The sequence below is a fragment of the Oncorhynchus nerka genome, linkage group LG8 (assembly GCF_034236695.1).
Source record: "Oncorhynchus nerka isolate Pitt River linkage group LG8, Oner_Uvic_2.0, whole genome shotgun sequence".
NCBI lineage: Eukaryota > Metazoa > Chordata > Actinopteri > Salmoniformes > Salmonidae > Oncorhynchus > Oncorhynchus nerka.
In genome coordinates this window covers 65,837,426-65,857,712 of record NC_088403.1, presented here as the reverse complement: position 1 = coordinate 65,857,712, position 20,287 = coordinate 65,837,426, and the positions used below count along the sequence as shown (strand labels likewise).

Genomic DNA, 20,287 nt, shown 5'->3' with positions numbered 1-20,287 from the left:
CTTCCTCCTAGATTACATATATCCTCCTTCCTCCTAGATTACATATATCCTCCCCCCTCCTAGATTACATATATCCTCCCTTCCTCCTAGATTACATATATCCCCCTTCCTCCTAGATTACATATATCCCCTTTCCTCATAGAGTACATATATCCCATTTCCTCCTAGATGACTTATATACTCCCTTCCTCATAGATTACATATATCCTCCCTTCCTCCTAGATTACATATATCCTCCCTTCCTCCTAGATTACATATATCCTCCATTCCTCTTAGATTACATTCACCCTCCCTATTCATACCAAATACCAATACCAATTCACTACAGTTGAGTGTTCAACACCATATTGGCCTCCAAGCTCATCACTAAGCTAAAGACCCTGGGACTAAACACCTCCCTCTGCCACTGGATCCTGGACTTCCTGACGTGCTGCCCCCAGGTGGTGAAGGTAGGTAACAACACATCCACCGCGCTGATCCTTAACACAGTGACCCCTCAGGGGTGCGTGCTCAGTCCCCTCCTTTACTCCCTGTTCACCCACGACTGCGTGGCCAAACACGACTCCAACGACTCATTAAGTTTGCTGATGACACAACAGTGGTAGGCTTGTTCACTGACAACGATGAGACAGCCTATAGGGAGGAGGTCAGAGACCTGGTAGTGTGGTGCCAGGAAAACAACCTCTCACTCAACGTCAAAAAATGGAAATGGAGGGCCAAGCACGCCCACATCCCACATCGATTGGGCTGTAGTGGAGCAGGTCGAGAGCTTCAAGTTCCTCAGTGTCCACATCACTAAGGATCTATCCTTGGCCCGCACACACCAACACAGTCGTGAAGAGTGCACGACAACGCCTCTTCCCCCTCAGGAGGCTGAATAGATTTGGCACGGGCCCTCAAATCTACAGTTCTACAGCTGCACCATCGAGAGCCTCTTGGCTGTCTGCAGTACTGTTTGGCAACTGCTAGGTATCCGACTTCAAGGCTCTACAGAGGGTAATAAGGACGGCGCAGTACATCACTGGGGCCGAACTCCCAGCCATCCACGGCCTCTATTAAAATAGTTAACCAAATAGCTGACCGAACTATCTGCGATGACCTTTTTTGCATTTTGACTCATCACATACGCTGCTGCTACTGTTTACTACCTATCACTTTATTCATAGTTATATGACCATATCTACCTCAATTACCTCGTACATTTACTTGTGTGCCGAGCACCAATTTATCGTCACTCGTTGTTCATCTATTATAAATTGTATTGAGTGTTTTACTTTCCTATTATTTCTCTATTTTCTTTCTCTCTGCGTTGTTGGTCCGTAAACATTACAAAACATGTGAAGAATAGTATTTGATTTCATTTGACATCCCCCTTCTCTATCTCTGCTTCTCTATCCCCCTTCTCTCTCTCTGCCTCTCTCTCCCCCTTCTCCCTCTCTGCTTCTCTATCCCCCTTCTCTCTGTCTGCCTCTCTTTCCCCCTTCTCCCTCTCCTGCCTCTCTCTCCCCCCTCTCCCTCCCCTGCCTCTCTCTCCCCCTTCTCCCTCTCTGCCTCTCTCTCCCCTTCTACCTCTCTGTCTCTCTCTCCCCTTCTCCCTCTCTGCCTCTCTCTCCCCCTTCTCTCTGTCTGCCTCTCTTTCCCCCTTCTCCTCTCTGCCTCTCTCTCCCCCTTCTCCCTCCCTGCCTCTCTCTCCCCCTTCTCCCTCTCTTCCTCTCTCTCCCCTCTCTCCTCTCTCTGTCTCTCTATCCCCTTCTCCCTCTCTGCCTCTCTCTCCCCTTCTCCTCTCTGCCTCTCTCTCCCCCTTCTCCCTCCCTGCCTCTCTCTCCCCTTCTCCCTCTCTGCCTCTCTCTCCCCCTTCTCCCTCTGTCTCTCTCTCTCCCCTCTCTATCTCTGCCCCTCTCTCGCCCTTCTCTCTCTCTGCCTCTCTCTCCCCTTCTCTCTCTCTGCCTCTCTCTCCCCCCTTCTCTCTCTCTGCCTCTCTCTCCCCCTTCTCTCTCGCTGCCTCTCTCCCCTTCTCGCTCTCTGTCTCTCTCTCCCCTTCTCTCTCTCTGTCTCTCTCTCCCCTTCGCTCTCTCTGCCTCTCTCTCCCCCTTCTCTCTCTCTGCCTCTCTCTCCCCTTCTCCCTCTCTGTCTCTCTCTCCCCCCTTCTCTCTCTCTGCCTCTCTCCCCCTCTCTCTCTGCCTCTCTCTCCCTTCTCTCTCTCTGCCTCTCTCCCCCTCTTCTCTCTGCCTCTCTCTCCCCCTCTCTCTCTCTGCCTCTCTCCCCTTCTCCCTCTCTGTCTCTCTCTCCCCTCTCTCTCTCTCTGCCTCTCTCCCCCTTCTCTCTCTCTGCCTGTCTCTACCTTCTCTCTCTCTGCATCTCTCTCCCCTTCTCCCTCTCTGTCTCTCTCTCCCCCTTCTCTCTCTCTGTCTCTCTCTCCCCTTCTCTCTCGCTGCCTCCTCCCCCTTCTCGCTCTCTCTCTCTCTCCCTTCTCTCTCTCTGTCTCTCTCTCCCCCTTCTCTCTCTGCCTCTCTCTCCCCTTTCTCTCTCTGCCTCTCTCTCCCCCTTCTCTCTCTCTGCCTCTCTCTCCCCCTTCTCTCTCTCTGCCTCTCTCTACCCCTTCTCTCTCTCTGCCTCTCTCTCCCCTTCTCTCTCTCTCTGCCTCTCTCTCCCCCTTCTCCCTCTCTGTCTCTCTCTCTCTCCTTCTCTCTCTGCCTCTCTCTCCCTTCTCTCTCTCTGCCTGTCTCTCCCCCTTCTCTCTCTCTGCATCTCTCTCCCCTTCTCCTCTCTGTCTCTCTCTCCCCCTTCTCTCTCTCTGTCTCTCTCTCTCCCCCTTCTCTCTCGCTGCCTCTCTCTCCCCCTTCTCACTCTCTGTCTCTCTCTCCCCCTTCTCTCTCTGTCTCTCTCTCCCTCTTCGCTCTCTCTGCCTCTCTCCCCCCTTCTCTCTCTCTGCCTCTCTCTCCCCTTCTCTCTCTCTGCCTCTCTCTCCCCTTCTCTCTCTCTCTGCCTCTCTCTCCCCTTCTCTCTCTCTGCCTCTCTCTCCCCTCTCCCTCTCTGTCTCTCTCTCCCCTTCTCTCTCTCTGCCTCTCTCTCCCCTTCTCTCTCTCTGCCTGTCTCTACCCCTTCTCTCTCTCTGCATCTCTCTCCCCCTTCTCCCTCTCTGTCTCTCTCTCCCCCTTCTCTCTCTCTGTCTCTCTCTCCCCCTTCTCTCTCTCTGCCTCTCTCTCCCCCGCTGTCCCTTCCGCTTCTCCTGTCTTTCTCTCTACTTCTCCCCTCCCTCTCTCACCTTCTCTTTCTCTCTCTTTCTCTCTCTCTCTCTCTCTCTCTCTCTCCCCCCTCTCTCCTCTCTCTCTGCGTGGTTGTCATGGTGACAGCTTGTTCTCTTCACCAGTAACCTGCTGTTCATCAATCACTTAATTACCCATTTTTCCATCCTTCTATCCCTTCATCTCTCTGTCTCTCTATTTTCCTTCTGTTCAATCCACCCCTCCATGTCTATACCATCTCTATTCCCACATTAGTACTGTAGATATTTAAAAGTTATATTTAAAACAAAAAACATTTTCACTTAAAAATAATTATAATAATTTAGCATAAGTCCTTTTGTGGGCAAAACCCAAACCCAGAAGAACAGAACAGCAACCTAGAAATACACCAGGATTGGAACAACAGAGCCACAGAACAACAGACCCGGCAGCAGGACAACAGACCCGGCAGCAGGACAACAGACCCGGCAGCAGAACAACAGACCCGGCAGCAGGACAACAGACCCGGCAGCAGAACAACAGACCCGGCAGCAGAACAACAGACCCGGCAGCAAGACAACAACAATCTAGAAATACATGTGTTAATAATGCTACTGTTTATGGCCTTGCTACTCTTTATAGCCTTGCTACTGTTTATAGCCTTGCTACTGTTTATAGCCTTGCTACTGTTTATAGCCTCCCTACTGTATATAGCCTCTCTACTGTATATAGCCTCCCTACTGTATATAGTATCTCTACTGTATATAGCCTCCCTACTGTATATAACCTCTCTACTGTATATAGCCTCTCTACTGTATATAACCTCTCTACTGTATATAGCCTCGCTACTGTATATAGCCTCTCTACTGTATATAACCTCTCTACTGTATATAGCATCTCTACTGTATATAGCCTCTCTACTGTATATAGCATCTCTACTGTATATAGCCTCTCTACTCTATATAGCATCTCTACTGTATATAGCCTCTCTACTGTATATAACCTCTCTACTGTATATAGCATCTCTACTGTATATAGCCTCTCTACTGTATATAGCATCTCTACTGTATATAGCCTCGCTACTGTATATAACCTCTCTACTGTATATAGCATCTCTACTGTATATAGCCTCTCTACTGTATATAGCCTCTCTACTGTATATAGCCCCTCTACTGTATATAGCCCCTCTACTGTATATAGCCTCTCTACTGTATATAGTCTCTCTACTGTATATAGCCCCTCTGTATATAGCCTCTCTACTGTATATAGCCTCTCTACTGTATATAGTCTCTCTACTGTATATAGCCCCTCTACTGTATATAACCTCTCTACTCTATAAAGCCTCTCTACTGTATATAACCTCTCTACTGTATATAGCCTCTCTACTGTATATAGCCTCCCTACTGTATATAGCCTCTCTACTGTATATAGTCTCTCTACTGTATATAGCCTCTCTACTGTATATAGCCTCTCTACTGTATATAACCTCTACTGTATATAGCCTCTCTACTGTATATAGCCTCTCTACTGTATATAACCTCTACTGTATATAGCCTCTCTACTGTATATAGCCTCTCTACTGTATATAGCCTCTCTACTGTATATAGCCTCTACTGTATATAGCCTCTCTACTGTATATAGCCTCTCTACTGTATATAGCCTCTCTACTGTATAGAGCCTCTCTACTGTATATAGCCTCTCTACTGTATATAACCTCTCTACTGTTTATAGTCTCTCTACTGTATATAGTCTCTCTACTGTATATAGCCTCTCTACTGTATATAGTCTCTCTACTGTATAGAGCCTCTCTACTGTATATAGTCTCTCTACTGTATATAACCTCTCTACTGTTTATAGTCTCTCTACTGTATATAGTCTCTCTACTGTATATAGCCTCTCTACTGTATATAGTCTCTCTACTGTATAGAGCCTCTCTACTGTATATAGCCTCTCTACTGTATATAGCCTTGCTACTGTATATAGCCCCTCTACTGTATATAACCTCCCTACTGTATATAACCTCTCTACTGTATATAGCCTCTCTACTGTATATAGCCTCTCTACTGTATATAGCCTTGCTACTGTATATAACCTCTCTACTGTATATAACCTCTCTACTGTATATAGCCTCTCTACTGTGTATAGCCTCTCTACTGTATATAGCCTCTCTACTGTATATAGCCTCTCTACTGTATATAGCCTTGCTACTGTATATAACCTCTCTACTGTATATAACCTCTCTACTGTATATAGCCTCTCTACTGTGTATAGCCTCTCTACTGTATATAGCCTCTCTACTGTATATAACCTCTCTACTGTATATAGCCTCTCTACTGTATATAACCTCTCTACTGTATATAGCCTCTCTACTGTATATAGCCTCTCTACTGTATATAACCTCTCTACTGTATATAGCCTTTCTACTGTATATAGCCCCTCTACTGTATATAGCCTCTCTACTGTATATAGCCTCTCTACTGTATATAGCCTCTACTGTATATAACCTCTCTACTGTATATAGCCTTTCTACTGTATATAGCCCTCTACTGTATATAGCCTCTCTACTGTATATAGCCTCTACTGTATATAGCCTCTCTACTGTGTATAGCCTCTCTACTGTATATAGCCTCTCTACTGTATATAGCCTCTCTACTGTATATAGCCTCTCTACTGTGTATAGCCTCTCTACTGTATATAGCCTCTCTACTGTATATAGCCTCTCTACTGTGTATAGCCTCTACTGTATATAGCCTTTCTACTGTATATAGCCCTCTACTGTATATAGCCCTCTACTGTATATAGCCTCTCTACTGTATATAGCCTCTCTACTGTATATAACCTCTCTACTGTGTATAGCCTCTCTACTGTATATAGCCTCTCTACTGTATATAGCCTCTCTACTGTATATAGCCTCTCTACTGTGTATAGCCTCTACTGTATATAGCCTCTCTGCTGTATATAGCCTCTCTACTGTGTATAGCCTCTCTACTGTATATAGCCCTCTACTGTGTATAGCCTCTCTACTGTATATAACCTCTCTACTGTATATAGCCTTTCTACTGTATATAGCCTCTCTACTGTGTATAGCCTCTCTACTGTATATAACCTCTACTGTATATAGCCTTTCTACTGTATAGCCTCTCTACTGTATATAGCCTCTCTACTGTATATAGCCTCTCTACTGTATATAGCCTCTCTACTGTGTATAGCCTCTCTACTGTATATAGCCTCTCTACTGTATATAGCCTCTCTACTGTGTATAGCCTCTCTACTGTATATAGCCTCTCTACTGTATATAGCCCTCTACTGTATATAGCCTCTCTACTGTATATAGCCTCTCTACTGTATATAGCCTCTCTACTGTATATAACCTCTCTACTGTGTATAGCCTCTCTACTGTATATAGCCTCTCTACTGTATATAGCCCTCTACTGTATATAGCCCTCTACTGTATATAGCCTTTCTACTGTATATAGCATCTCTACTGTATATAGCCTCTACTGTATATAGCCTCTCTACTGTATATAGCCTCTACTGTATATAGCCTTTCTACTGTATATAGCCTCTCTACTGTATATAGCCTCTCTACTGTGTATAGCCTCTCTACTGTATATAGCCTCTCTACTGTATATAGCCCCTCTACTGTATATAGCCCTCTACTGTATATAGCCTCTCTACTGTATATAGCCTCTCTACTGTATATAGCCTCTCTACTGTATATAGCCCTCTACTGTATATAGCCCTCTACTGTGTATAGCCTCTCTACTGTGTATAGCCTCTCTACTGTATATAGCCTCTCTACTGTATATAGCCTCTCTACTGTATATAGCCTCTCTACTGTATATAGCCTCTCTACTGTATATAGCCTCTACTGTATATAGCCTCTCTACTGTGTATAGCCCTCTACTGTATATAGCCTCTCTACTGTATATAGCCTCTCTACTGTATATAGCCTCTCTACTGTATATAGTCTCTCTACTGTATATAGCCTCTCTACTGTATATAGCCTCTCTACTGTATATAGCCTCTCTACTGTATATAACCTCTCTACTGTATATAGCCTTTCTACTGTATATAGCCCTCTACTGTATATAGCCTCTCTACTGTATATAGCCTCTACTGTATATAGCCTCTCTACTGTATATAGTCTCTCTACTGTATATAGCCTTTCTACTGTATATAGCCTCTCTACTGTATATAGCCTCTCTACTGTATATAGCCTCTCTACTGTATATAGCCTCTCTACTGTGTATAGCCTCTCTACTGTATATAGCCTCTCTACTGTATATAGCCTCTCTACTGTATATAGCCTCTCTACTGTGTATAGCCTCTCTACTGTATATAGCCTCTCTACTGTATATAGCCTCTCTACTGTGTATAGCCTCTCTACTGTATATAGCCTTTCTACTGTATATAGCCCCTCTACTGTATATAGCCCCTCTACTGTATATAGCCTCTCTACTGTATATAGTCTCTCTACTGTATATAACCTCTCTACTGTGTATAGCCTCTATACTGTATATAGTCTCTCTACTGTATATAGCCTCTCTACTGTATATAGCCTCTCTACTGTGTATAGCCTCTCTACTGTATATAGCCTCTCTGCTGTATATAGCCTCTCTACTGTGTATAGCCTCTCTACTGTATATAGCCCCTCTACTGTGTATAGCCTCTCTACTGTATATAACCTCTCTACTGTATATAGCCTTTCTACTGTATATAGCCCCTCTACTGTGTATAGCCTCTCTACTGTATATAACCTCTCTACTGTATATAGCCTTTCTACTGTATATAGCCCCTCTACTGTATATAGCCTCTCTACTGTATATAGCCTCTCTACTGTATATAGCCTCTCTACTGTGTATAGCCTCTCTACTGTATATAGCCTCTCTACTGTATATAGCCTCTCTACTGTGTATAGCCTCTCTACTGTATATAGCCTCTCTACTGTATATAGCCCCTCTACTGTATATAGCCCCTCTACTGTATATAGCCTCTCTACTGTGTATAGCCTCTCTACTGTATATAGCCCTCTACTGTATATAGCCTCTCTACTGTGTATAGCCTCTCTACTGTATATAGCCTCTCTACTGTATATAGCCTCTACTGTATATAGCCCTCTACTGTATATAGCCTCTCTACTGTATATAGCCTCTCTACTGTATATAGCCTCTCTACTGTGTATAGCCTCTCTACTGTATATAGCCTCTCTACTGTATATAGCCTTTCTACTGTATATAGCATCTCTACTGTATATAGCCTCTCTACTGTATATAGCCTCTCTACTGTATATAGCCTCTCTACTGTGTATAGCCTTTCTACTGTATATAGCCTCTCTACTGTATATAGCCTCTCTACTGTATATAGCCTCTCTACTGTGTATAGCCCTCTACTGTATATAGCCCTCTACTGTATATAGCCTTTCTACTGTATATAGCATCTCTACTGTATATAGCCTCTCTACTGTATATAGCCTCTCTACTGTATATAGCCTCTCTACTGTGTATAGCCTTTCTACTGTATATAGCCTCTCTACTGTATATAGCCTCTCTACTGTGTATAGCCTCTCTACTGTATATAGCCTCTCTACTGTATATAGCCCCTCTACTGTATATAGCCCCTCTACTGTATATAGCCTCTCTACTGTATATAGCCTCTCTACTGTATATAGCCTCTCTACTGTATATAGCCTCTACTGTATATAGCCCCTCTACTGTATATAGCCCTCTACTGTGTATAGCCTCTCTACTGTGTATAGCCTCTCTACTGTATATAGCCTCTCTACTGTATATAGCCTCTCTACTGTATATAGCCTCTCTACTGTGTATAGCCTCTCTACTGTATATAGCCTCTCTACTGTATATAGCCTCTCTACTGTGTATAGCCCCTCTACTGTATATAGCCTCTCTACTGTATATAGCCTCTCTACTGTATATAGCCTCTCTACTGTATATAGTCTCTCTACTGTATATAGCCTCTCTACTGTATATAGCCTCTACTGTATATAGCCTCTCTACTGTATATAGCCTCTCTACTGTATATAACCTCTACTGTATATAGCCTTTCTACTGTATATAGCCCTCTACTGTATATAGCCTCTCTACTGTATATAGCCTCTCTACTGTATATAGCCTCTCTACTGTATATAACCTCTCTACTGTATATAGCCTTTCTACTGTATATAGCCCCTCTACTGTATATAGCCTCTCTACTGTATATAGCCTCTCTACTGTATATAGCCTCTCTACTGTGTATAGCCTCTCTACTGTATATAGCCTCTCTACTGTATATAGCCTCTCTACTGTATATAGCCTCTCTACTGTGTATAGCCTCTCTACTGTATATAGCCTCTCTACTGTATATAGCCTCTCTACTGTGTATAGCCTCTCTACTGTATATAGCCTTTCTACTGTATATAGCCCCTCTACTGTATATAGCCCCTCTACTGTATATAGCCTCTCTACTGTATATAGTCTCTCTACTGTATATAACCTCTCTACTGTGTATAGCCTCTATACTGTATATAGTCTCTCTACTGTATATAGCCTCTCTACTGTATATAGCCTCTCTACTGTGTATAGCCTCTCTACTGTATATAGCCTCTCTGCTGTATATAGCCTCTCTACTGTGTATAGCCTCTCTACTGTATATAGCCCCTCTACTGTGTATAGCCTCTCTACTGTATATAACCTCTCTACTGTATATAGCCTTTCTACTGTATATAGCCCCTCTACTGTGTATAGCCTCTCTACTGTATATAACCTCTCTACTGTATATAGCCTTTCTACTGTATATAGCCTCTCTACTGTATATAGCCTCTCTACTGTATATAGCCTCTCTACTGTATATAGCCTCTCTACTGTATATAGCCTCTACTGTGTATAGCCTCTCTACTGTATATAGCCTCTCTGCTGTATATAGCCTCTCTACTGTGTATAGCCTCTACTGTATATAGCCCTCTACTGTGTATAGCCTCTCTACTGTATATAGCCTCTCTACTGTGTATAGCCTCTCTACTGTATATAGCCTCTCTACTGTATATAGCCCCTCTACTGTATATAGCCCCTCTACTGTATATAGCCTCTCTACTGTATATAGCCTCTCTACTGTATATAGCCTCTCTACTGTGTATAGCCTCTCTACTGTATATAGCCTCTCTACTGTATATAGCCCCTCTACTGTATATAGCTCCTCTACTGTATATAGCCTTTCTACTGTATATAGCATCTCTACTGTATATAGCCTCTCTACTGTATATAGCCTCTCTACTGTATATAGCCTCTCTACTGTGTATAGCCTTTCTACTGTATATAGCCTCTCTACTGTATATAGCCTCTCTACTGTGTATAGCCTCTCTACTGTATATAGCCTCTCTACTGTATATAGCCTCTCTACTGTATATAGCCTCCCTACTGTCTATAGCCTGTCTTTTTACTGTTGTTTTATTTCTTTACTTACCTATTGTTCACCTAATACCTTTTTTCGCACTATTGGTTAAAGCCTGTAAGTTTGATTATTTATTGAGGTTAAAATCAGCATATATCAGCTATATATCTCTGATCTATAATATCTGATCCTAGATCTGTTAGTTAGTGATAGGCTATACATCTCTGATCTATAATATCTGATCCTAGATCTGTTAGTTAGTGATAGGCTATATATCTCTAGGCTGATCACTGTAAGGTCTACTACACCTGTTGTATTCATCATTTCACTGTAAGGTCTACTACACCTGTTGTATTCAGCATTTCACTGTAAGGTCTACTACACCTGTTGTATTCAGCATTTCACTGTAAGGTCTACTACACCTGTTGTATTCAGCATTTCACTGTGAGGTCTACTACACCTGTTGTATTCAGCATTTCACTGTAAGGTCTACTACACCTGTTGTATTCATCATTTCACTGTGAGGTCTACTACACCTGTTGTATTCAGCATTTCACTGTAAGGTCTACTACACCTGTTGTATTCAGCATTTCACTGTGAGGTCTACTACACCTGTTGTATTCAGCATTTCACTGTGAGGTCTACTACACCTGTTGTATTCAGCATTTCACTGTGACGTCTACTACACCTGTTGTATTCAGCATTTCACTGTAAGGTCTACTACACCTGTTGTATTCAGCATTTCACTGTAAGGTCTACTACACCTGTTGTATTCATCATTTCACTGTAAGGTCTACTACACCTGTTGTATTCATCATTTCACTGTAAGGTCTACTACAACTGTTGTATTCAGCATTTCACTGTAAGGTCTACTACACCTGTTGTATTCAGCATTTCACTGTAAGGTCTACTATACCTGTTGTATTCAGCATTTCACTGTAAGGCCTACTACACCTGTTGTATTCAGCATTTCACTGTAAGGTCTACTACACCTGTTGTATTCAGCATTTCACTGTAAGGTCTACTACACCTGTTGTATTCAGCATTTCACTGTAAGGTCTACTACACCTGTTGTATTCAGCATTTCACTGTGACGTCTACTACACCTGTTGTATTCAGCATTTCACTGTAAGGTCTACTACACCTGTTGTATTCAGCATTTCACTGTAAGGTCTACTACACCTGTTGTATTCAGCATTTCACTGTAAGGTCTACTACACCTGTTGTATTCAGCATTTCACTGTAAGGTCTACTACACCTGTTGTATTCAGCATTTCACTGTAAGGTCTACTACACCTGTTGTATTCATCATTTCACTGTAAGGTCTACTACACCTGTTGTATTCAGCATTTCACTGTAAGGTCTACTACACCTGTTGTATTCATCATTTCACTGTAAGGTCTACTACACCTGTTGTATTCATCATTTCACTGTAAGGTCTACTACACCTGTTGTATTCAGCATTTCACTGTAAGGTCTACTACACCTGTTGTATTCATCATTTCACTGTAAGGTCTACTAGACCTGTTGTATTCATCATTTCACTGTAAGGTCGACTACACCTGTTGTATTCATCATTTCACTGTAAGGTCGACTACACCTGTTGTATTCATCATTTCACTGTAAGGTCTACTACACCTGTTGTATTCATCATTTCACTGTAAGGTCGACTACACCTGTTGTATTCATCATTTCACTGTAAGGTCTACTACACCTGTTGTATTCAGCATTTCACTGTAAGGTCTACTACACCTGTTGTATTCAGCATTTCACTGTAAGGTCTACTACACCTGTTGTATTCAGCATTTCACTGTGAGGTCTACTACACCTGTTGTATTCAGCATTTCACTGTAAGGTCTACTACACCTGTTGTATTCATCATTTCACTGTAAGGTCTACTACACCTGTTGTATTCATCATTTCATTGTAAGGTCGACTACACCTGTTGTATTCAGCATTTCACTGTAAGGTCTACTACACCTGTTGTATTCAGCAATTCACTGTAAGGTCTACTACCCCTGTTGTATTCAGCATTTCACTGTAAGGTCTACTACACCTGTTGTATTCAGCATTTCACTGTAAGGTCTACTACACCTGTTGTATTCAGCATTTCACTGTAAGGTCTACTACACCTGTTTTATTCAGCATTTCACTGTAAGGTCTACTACACCTGTTGTATTCAGCATTTCACTGTAAGGTCTACTACACCTGTTGTATTCATCATTTCACTGTAAGGTCGACTACGCCTGTTGTATTCATCATTTCACTGTAAGGTCGACTACACCTGTTGTATTCAGCATTTCACTGTAAGGTCTACTACACCTATTGTATTCAGCATTTCACTGTAAGGTCTACTACACCTGTTGTATTCAGCATTTCACTGTGAGGTCTACTACACCTGTTGTATTCATCATTTCACTGTAAGGTCTACTACACCTGTTGTATTCATCATTTCACTGTAAGGTCTACTACACCTGTTGTATTCATCATTTCACTGTAAGGTCTACTACACCTGTTGTATTCATCATTTCACTGTAAGGTCTACTACACCTGTTGTATTCATCATTTCACTGTAAGGTCGACTACACCTGTTGTATTCATCATTTCACTGTAAGGTCGACTACACCTGTTGTATTCATCATTTCACTGTAAGGTCTACTACACCTGTTGTATTCGTCATTTCACTGTAAGGTCGACTACACCTGTTGTATTCATCATTTCACTGTAAGGTCTACTACACCTGTTGTATTCAGCATTTCACTGTAAGGTCTACTACACCTGTTGTATTCAGCATTTCACTGTAAGGTCTACTACACCTGTTGTATTCAGCATTTCACTGTGAGGTCTACTACACCTGTTGTATTCAGCATTTCACTGTAAGGTCTACTACACCTGTTGTATTCATCATTTCACTGTAAGGTCTACTACACCTGTTGTATTCATCATTTCATTGTAAGGTCGACTACACCTGTTGTATTCAGCATTTCACTGTAAGGTCTACTACACCTATTGTATTCAGTATTTCACTGTAAGGTCTACTACACCTGTTGTATTCATCATTTCACTGTAAGGTCTACTATACCTGTTGTATTCAGCATTTCACTGTAAGGTCTACTACACCTGTTGTATTCATCATTTCACTGTAAGGTCTACTACACCTGTTGTATTCATCATTTCATTGTAAGGTCGACTACACCTGTTGTATTCAGCATTTCACTGTAAGGTCTACTACACCTATTGTATTCAGTATTTCACTGTAAGGTCTACTACACCTGTTGTATTCATCATTTCACTGTAAGGTCTACTATACCTGTTGTATTCATCATTTCACTGTAAGGTCGACTACGCCTGTTGTATTCATCATTTCACTGTAAGGTCGACTACACCTGTTGTATTCAGCATTTCACTGTAAGGTCTACTACACCTATTGTATTCAGCATTTCACTGTAAGGTCTACTACACCTGTTGTATTCAGCATTTCACTGTGAGGTCTACTACACCTGTTGTATTCATCATTTCACTGTAAGGTCTACTACACCTGTTGTATTCATCATTTCACTGTAAGGTCTACTACACCTGTTGTATTCATCATTTCACTGTAAGGTCTACTACACCTGTTGTATTCATCATTTCACTGTAAGGTCTACTACACCTGTTGTATTCATCATTTCACTGTAAGGTCTACTACACCTGTTGTATTCATCATTTCACTGTAAGGTCGACTACACCTGTTGTATTCATCATTTCACTGTAAGGTCTACTACACCTGTTGTATTCAGTCATTTCACTGTAAGGTCGACTACACCTGTTGTATTCATCATTTCACTGTAAGGTCTACTACACCTGTTGTATTCAGCATTTCACTGTAAGGTCTACTACACCTGTTGTATTCAGCATTTCACTGTAAGGTCTACTACACCTGTTGTATTCAGCATTTCACTGTGAGGTCTACTACACCTGTTGTATTCAGCATTTCACTGTAAGGTCTACTACACCTGTTGTATTCATCATTTCACTGTAAGGTCTACTACACCTGTTGTATTCATCATTTCATTGTAAGGTCGACTACACCTGTTGTATTCAGCATTTCACTGTAAGGTCTACTACACCTATTGTATTCAGTATTTCACTGTAAGGTCTACTACACCTGTTGTATTCATCATTTCACTGTAAGGTCTACTATACCTGTTGTATTCAGCATTTCACTGTAAGGTCTACTACACCTGTTGTATTCAGCATTTCACTGTGAGGTCTACTACACCTGTTGTATTCAGCATTTCACTGTAAGGTCTACTACACCTGTTGTATTCAGCATTTCACTGTGACGTCTACTACACCTGTTGTATTCAGCATTTCACTGTAAGGTCTACTACACCTGTTGTATTCATCATTTCACTGTAAGGTCTACTACACCTGTTGTATTCAGCATTTCACTGTAAGGTCTACTACAACTGTTGTATTCAGCATTTCACTGTAAGGTCTACTACACCTGTTGTATTCATCATTTCACTGTAAGGTCGACTACACCTGTTGTATTCAGCATTTCACTGTAAGGTCTACTACACCTATTGTATTCAGTATTTCACTGTAAGGTCTACTACACCTGTTGTATTCATCGTTTCACTGTAAGGTCTACTACACCTGTTGTATTCAGCATTTCACTGTAAGGTCTACTACACCTGTTGTATTCAGCATTTCACTGTAAGGTCTACTACACCTGTTGTATTCAGCATTTCACTGTAAGGTCTACTACACCTGTTGTATTCAGTATTTCACTGTAAGGTCTACTATACCTGTTGTATTCAGCATTTCACTGTAAGGCCTACTACACCTGTTGTATTCAGCATTTCACTGTAAGGTCTACTACACCTGTTGTATTCAGCATTTCACTGTAAGGTCTACTACACCTGTTGTATTCAGCATTTCACTGTGAGGTCTACTATACCTGTTGTATTCAGAATTTCACTGTAAGGTCTACTACACCTGTTGTATTCAGCATTTCACTGTGAGGTCTACTACACCTGTTGTATTCAGCATTTCACTGTAAGGTCTACTACACCTGTTGTATTCAGCATTTCACTGTAAGGTCTACTACACCTGTTGTATTCAGCATTTCACTGTAAGGTCTACTACACCTGTTGTATTCAGCATTTCACTGTAAGGTCTACTACACCTGTTGTATTCAGCATTTCACTGTGAGGTCTACTACACCTGTTGTATTCAGCATTTCACTGTAAGGTCTACTATACCTGTTGTATTCAGCATTTCACTGTGACGTCTACTACACCTGTTGTATTCAGCATTTCACTGTAAGGTCTACTACACCTGTTGTATTCAGCATTTCACTGTAAGGTCTACTACACCATTCGTCGCACGTGAAGTAAACTTTGATTTGATTTGTGATTGCACTTCTGTTTTTTATTTAGTTATGTGTAGCGGATGTGTGTGTGTGTGTGTGTGTGTGTGTGTGTGTGTGTGTGAGTGTGTGTGTGTGTGTGTGTGTGTGTGTGTGTGTGTGTGTGTGTGTGTGTGTGTGTGTGTGTGTGTGTGTGTGTGTGTGTGTGTGTGTGTGTGTGTGTGTGTGTGTGTGTGAGAGAGTTTGTGTGTGTCTGTGTGTGTGTGTGTGTGTGTGTGTGTGTGTGTGTGTGTGTGTGTGTGTGTGTGTGTGTGTGTGTGTGTGTGTGTGTGTGTGTGTGTGTGTGTGTGTGTGTGTGTGTGTGTGTGTGTGTGTGTGTGTGTGTGTGTGTGTGTGTGTGTGTGTGAGTGTGTGAGTGTCTGTGTGTGTATGTCTGTGTGTGTGTGTATGTGTGTATGTGTGTGTGTGTGTGTGTGTGTGTGTGTGTGTGTGTGTGTGTGTGTGTGTGTGTGTGTGTGTGTGTGTGTGTGTGTGTGTGTGAGAGTGTGTGAGTGTCTGTGTGTGTATGTCTGTGTGTGTGTGTGTATGTGTGTGTGTGTGTGTGTGTGTGTGTGTGTGTGTGTGTGTGTGTGTGTGTGTGTGTGTGTGTGTGTGTGTGTGTGTGTGTGTGTGTGTGTGTAACAGTCATACTTTACCTTTTCTGTCAGTGTCACTCCAAGCTCCAAATCATCTCCTGTGTGTATCAGCTGTGTAGATTCCAGCTCCAGGTGTTTTCTCCTGTGTGTATCAGCTGTGTAGATTCCAGCTCCAGGTGTTTTCTCCCGTGTGTATCAGCTGTGTAGATTCCAGCTCCAGGTGTTTTCTCCTGTGTGTATCAGCTGTGTAGATTCCAGCTCCAGGTGTTTTCTCCCGTGTGTATCAGCTGTGTAGATTCCAGCTCCAGGTGTTTTCTCCCGTGTGTATCAGCTGTGTAGATTCCAGCTCCAGGTGTTTTCTCCTGTGTGTATCAGCTGTGTAGATTCCAGCTCCAGGTGTTTTCTCCCGTGTGTATCAGCTGTGTAGATTCCAGCTCCAGGTGTTTTCTCCCGTGTGTATCAGCTGTGTAGATTCCAGCTCCAGGTGTTTTCTCCCGTGTGTATCAGCTGTGTAGATTCCAGCTCCAGGTGTTTTCTCCCGTGTGTATCAGCTGTGTAGATTCCAGCTCCAGGTGTTTTCTCCTGTGTGTATCAGCTGTGTAGATTCCAGCTCCAGGTGTTTTCTCCCGTGTGTATCAGCTGTGTAGATTCCAGCTCCAGGTGTTTTCTCCCGTGTGTATCAGCTGTGTCTGTACAAAATGGAGTCACACACTCCACGATCCCATTATATCATTTAGTTCCAGGGGAAAATATTTTCACGCCCATTCAATCCCATTATTCAGAAACTCACTAAATGAGGAGCAGTCTTTCCTGTTTGCCATATCCTGTGGGGATGTAATATCATGGAACGTAGGATAGACAGATCTCGATCGGGCAGTATGTCAATCTCTTTCCTCTGTCTCTCTCCTCCTTTCCTTCAGTTGTTTCCTCTCTCTCCTCTGTCTCTCTCTCTCCTTTCCTTCAGTCGTTTCCTCTCTCTCCTCTGTCTCTCTCTCTCTCCTGTCCTTCAGTCGTTTCCTCCCTCTCCTCTGTCTCTCTCTCTCCTTTCCTTCAGTCGTTTCCTCTCTCTCCTCTGTCTCTCTCTCTCTCTCCTGTCCTTCAGTCGTTTCCTCTCTCTCCTCTGTCTCTCTCTCTCCTTTCCTTCAGTCGTTTCCTCCCTCTACTCTGTCTCTCTCTCTCCTTTCCTTCAGTCGTTTCCTCTCTCTCCTCTGTCTCTCTCTCTCCTTTCCTTCAGTCGTTTCCTCCCTCTCCTCTTTCTCTCTCCTCCTTTCCTTCAGTCGTTTCCTCCCTCTGTCAGCAGCCCTCTTCTATCCTTCCTGGAGTTCCACATCCGTTAACTTTTCTGGAATATTCCATCTTCTTATTGTATATAATAATACATTATGTTTTTCACCACAGAAGATTCCTGATTCCTGGTTCCTGTTCCTGGTTCCTGGTTCCTGGTTCCTGATTCCTGGTTCCTGGTTCCTGGTTCCTGGTTCCTGATTCCGGGTACCTGGTTCCTGGTTCCCTTGGTGGGTCGAATCACGAGCCGGATAGAAAGAGGAAGGAGGTGGTTCTTGTTGTTGTTCATCTGTAATAGAGCAGGAGAAAAAATCATGTGTGTGTGTGTGTGTCTACGCGCACTTGTGTGTGTGTGTGTGTGTATGTGTATGCGCGCGTGCGTGTGTGTGTGTGTGTGCAGACAGTCTGAAAGCCCAGTACTAAATAAATACAAACGATTTGGACATCCATTATCTTTTCTCTCTGGAGCACTCGCTCCTCTCCGACCTCTCCCTCCCTCTCTCTCTATCAGTGTGTGCAGTGTGTGTGTCAAATACACACACACACACATATACATACACACAAACACTGTTAATCATGACATGTTGACCTTGTTTCTCAAAAAATATATTGATCTTGGTGAAATGTCAACTAGACTGCAAGTCCGCCTCCCAATTGGCTCCCAATGCCCTACATAGTGTACTGCTTTTGACCAGAGCCTTCTGGGTAGTAGACTTTGACCAGAGCCCTCAGGGTAGTACACTTTATAGAGAATATGGTGCCATTGGGGACAAAGATTTAATGCTGCCCACCTGCCTGTCCCAGCTGTCAATCAAATGTCTCTAAAGCTGACACCTCTATCAACAAAATCTAGTTAGCCTCACTCTCTCTTTCTCTCTCTCGCTCTCTCTCTTGCTTTCTCTCTCTTGCTTTCGCTCTCTCTCTTTCTCTCTTGCTTTCTCTCTCTCTCTCTCTCTCTCTCTCTCGCTCTCTCTCTTGCTTTCTCTCTCTCGCTTTCTCTCTCTCTCTCTTTCTCTTACAATTTCTATTTCAATCTATCTGTGTGTTTTCCATTCATTTCAAACACATCCTTTGCTCTAGTCCTTCTGTTATTTTACTAAAATATCATTCCACCCCTTCCTCCGCTCCCTCTTTCCCTTTCACTCCTTCACAAGGTTATAGAGATCAAACAAACCTAGTTTACTGTATCCTTCCGTTTGGAATCCCAGAATGTCGTAGTTTACTTTATCCTTCCGTTTGGAATCCCAGAATGTCGTAGTTTACTGTATCCTTCCGTTTGGAATCCCAGAATGTCGTAGTTCACCGTATCCTTCCGTTTGGAATCCCAGAATGTCGTAGTTCACCGTATCCTTCCGTTTGGAATCCCAGAATGTCGTAGTTTACTGTATCCTTCCGTTTGGAATCCCAGAATGTCGTAGTTCACCGTATCCTTCCGTTTGGAATCCCAGAATGTCGTAGTTTACTGTATCCTTCCGTTTGGAATCCCAGAATGTCGTAGTTTACTGTATCCTTCCGTTTGGAATCCCAGAATGTCGTAGTTTACTGTATCCTTCCGTTTGGAATCCCAGAATGTCGTAGTTTACTGTATCCTTCAGTTTGGAATCCCAGAATGTCGTAGTTTACTGTATCCTTCCGTTTGGAATCCCAGAATGTCGTAGTTTACTGTATCCTTCCGTTTGGAATCACAGAATGTCGTAGTTTACTGTATCCTTCCGTTTGGAATACCAGAATGTCGTATCCTCTCTCCTGTATCTCCCGGTCCATGTGACAACTGCAACTCAGAAAAAACAGGCAACCCTCTCATGCTCTCTCTCTCACTCTCTCGCTCTCTCACTCTGTCGCTGTCTTTCTCGTTCTCTCACCAGCTGTACAGCTCAGAATCTCTTCAGAGAACAAATCCTCTCTCTTTTATTCATCCCCTCTTCCATCTCTACCTCTGTCCAGATCTCTCTCTGTCCGTAGATTGCATTTTGAATTCATTTTAATCCCGGAGTAAAGAAGAAGAGAGGGATGAAGGGAGAGGAAGAAAACGTTAAAACCAGAAACGAGGAAAAACACCGGTGGAGATAAATCCCTCTGTAGGTTTTGTCCTCCTTGTCAGCAGTCCTCCTGTTTTCATTCATCCTCTTATCTCTCTATCGTTTTACTCCTCTCTACTTGTTTTGTCTTCCTCCGGGTGGATGGTGGGATTTTGTAGCATCAACAGAAGAGAGAGAAGAGGAGTGTGTGTCTGCTTACCATGTGCAGGCTACACTGACTGATACAGAGAGAGACGGAGAGAGAGAGAGAGAGACGGAGAGAGAGAGAGAGAGAGAGAGAGAGAGAGAGAGAGAGAGAGAGAGAGAGAGAGAGAGAGAGAGAGAGAGAGAGAGAGAGAGAGATGGAGCGAGGGTGGGAGAGGT

General features: G+C 42.8%; 1 protein-coding gene across 1 annotated transcript in view; it reads right to left on the bottom strand.

The window, feature by feature from the left end:
• LOC115124853 (leucine-rich repeat and fibronectin type-III domain-containing protein 4-like) overlaps nucleotides 1–19,801 on the bottom strand; it is a 124,965-nt gene extending 105,164 nt beyond the window's left edge. Inside the window, 2 exon segments of the mRNA XM_065021155.1 lie at nucleotides 16,662–18,174; nucleotides 19,060–19,801. The gene's annotated coding sequence lies outside the window, so the exon portion shown is untranslated.
• Between the last annotated feature and the right edge of the window lie 486 nt (nucleotides 19,802–20,287).